The sequence below is a fragment of the Tamandua tetradactyla genome, chromosome 4 (assembly GCF_023851605.1).
Source record: "Tamandua tetradactyla isolate mTamTet1 chromosome 4, mTamTet1.pri, whole genome shotgun sequence".
Classification (NCBI taxonomy): Eukaryota; Metazoa; Chordata; class Mammalia; order Pilosa; family Myrmecophagidae; genus Tamandua; species Tamandua tetradactyla.
In genome coordinates this window covers 176,421,833-176,423,912 of record NC_135330.1, presented here as the reverse complement: position 1 = coordinate 176,423,912, position 2,080 = coordinate 176,421,833, and the positions used below count along the sequence as shown (strand labels likewise).

At 42.6% G+C, this 2,080-nt stretch overlaps 1 pseudogene; it reads left to right on the top strand.

Moving 5' to 3' along the window:
* Positions 1 to 527: 527 nt before the first annotated feature.
* LOC143679541 (SWI/SNF-related matrix-associated actin-dependent regulator of chromatin subfamily E member 1 pseudogene) lies at positions 528 to 1,845 on the top strand (annotated as a pseudogene).
* The last annotated feature ends 235 nt before the right edge of the window (positions 1,846 to 2,080 follow it).

Sequence of the window (2,080 nt, the reverse complement as noted above, 5' to 3'; positions counted from 1 at the left end):
GGGTGGTTTAGTGCTGGGCTAACCCAAGACCCTTCATTAGAGCTTGTCTTCAGAGATCACAAGACTCCAAAGTGGAAAAAACAAATAAAATGGGTACAAGTGAGGGTCAGTCACAAGGTTTTTACATTCACAAAGGCACAAGATAAAGGCTGTGCAATCATTATCAGAGATCAAAAAAAAAAAAAAAAACAAGAGGAGCGAGTCAGATGATATGAATCGTTAGGATATCCTGTTAAATAAAAGAAGCAAAGTGGAAAGCAGGATCTATCAGATGTAAACTCTTTAGTAAGTAAGGATTAAGACAATATAAATATTCTTCAAAAGTAAAAACATAAGGATAAATTAAAAGTGGTTACCTTTGCAAGTAGGAGGGAAGTGAATTTTCTGGACAAATAAAATATAATTAAAAAACAAGTAAAAATCATGTAATATTAAATTTGAATTGGAAATATAAGCACAATTTTATGTTGTATTTTCCTTTGAAAAAAAAACAACTTTCCAGACAAAAAGCAATAAGCTGAAAAGGGAAGCCTAGCCGCAGCTGCCGGCGGTCCTTCTGCCCGCGGTGTCTCATATTCATTCTTAAGGAACTGAGAACTCAATCTTCCAAAATGTCAAAAAGACCGTCTTATGCCCCACCTCCCACCCCAGCTCCTGCAACACTAATGCCCAGCACACCAGGGTTTGTGGGATACAATCCATACAGTCATCTCGCCTACCACAACTACAGGCTGGGAGGGCACCCGGGCACCAACAGCCGGGTCACGGCATCCTCTGGTATTACGATTCCAAAACCCCCCAACGCAACCAGATAAGCCGCTGATGCCCTACATGAGGTACAGCAGAAAGGTCTGGGACCAAGTAAAGGCTTCCAACCCTGACCTAAAGTTGTGGGAAATTGGCAAGATTATTGGTGGCATGCGGCGAGATCTCACTGATGAAGAGAAACGAGAGTATTTAAACGAATACGAAGCAGAAAAGATAGCATACAATGAATCTATGAAAGCCTATCATAATTTCCCTGCATACCTTGCTTACATAAATGGAAAAGGTCGTGCAGAAGCTGCTTTAGAGGAAGAAAGTCGTCCGAGACAGTCTCTCATGGAGAAAGGAGAACCTTACATGAGCATTCAGCCTGCTGAAGATCCAGATGATTATGATGATGGCTTTTCAATGAAGCATACAGCCACCGCCCGTTTCCAGAGAAACCACCGCCTCATCAGTGAAATCCTTAGTGAGGGTGTGGTGCCAGACGTCCGGTCAGTTGTCACAACAGCCAGAATGCAGGTCCTCAAGCGACAGGTCCAGTCCTTAATGGTTCATCAGCGAAAACTAGAAGCTGAACTTCTTCAGATAGAGGAGCGACACCAGGAAAAGAAGAGGAAGTTCCTGGAAAGCACAGATTCATTTAACAATGAACTTAAAAGGTTGTGCGGTTTGAAGGTAGAAGTGGATATGGAGAAAATTGCAGCTGAAATTGCACAGGCAGAGGAACAGGCCTGCAAAAGGCAGGGGGAAAGGGAGAAGGAGGCAGCAGAACAAGCTGAACGTAGTCAGAGCAGTATTGTTCCTGAGGAAGAGCAAGCAGCTAATAAAATTGAAGAAAAGAAGGAAGATGGGAGCATTCCAATGGAGACAGAGGAGACACACCTTGAAGAAACAACAGAAGGCCAACAGAATGGTGAAGAAGGCACGTCTACTGAGGACAAGGAGAGTGGGCAAGAGGGGGTTGACAGTCTGGCAGAGGAAGGACCCAGTGATAGCAACACTGGCTCAGAGAGCAACAGTGCAACAATGGAGGAGCCACCCACAGATCCCATCCAGAAGAGGAGAAAAAAAGAATGAATGTTGCCTTGTTTTATGTGTTGTAAATACTTTTTTTAATGAAATGATGTTTTTTGGAGTTTAAAAAAAAAAAGCAATAAGCTTAGAAACATAAATACTGCCAATTCCCAAGCTGTGGATTTTAAATGCCAACTCTCACTAAAAGGAGGCTGGGTAGCTTAGCGATATAGCTTATGTCAGATCTGCGGCAGAATCTGTATAAGATAAGTCTTCCTGACATAAGCTTCTTGTTATG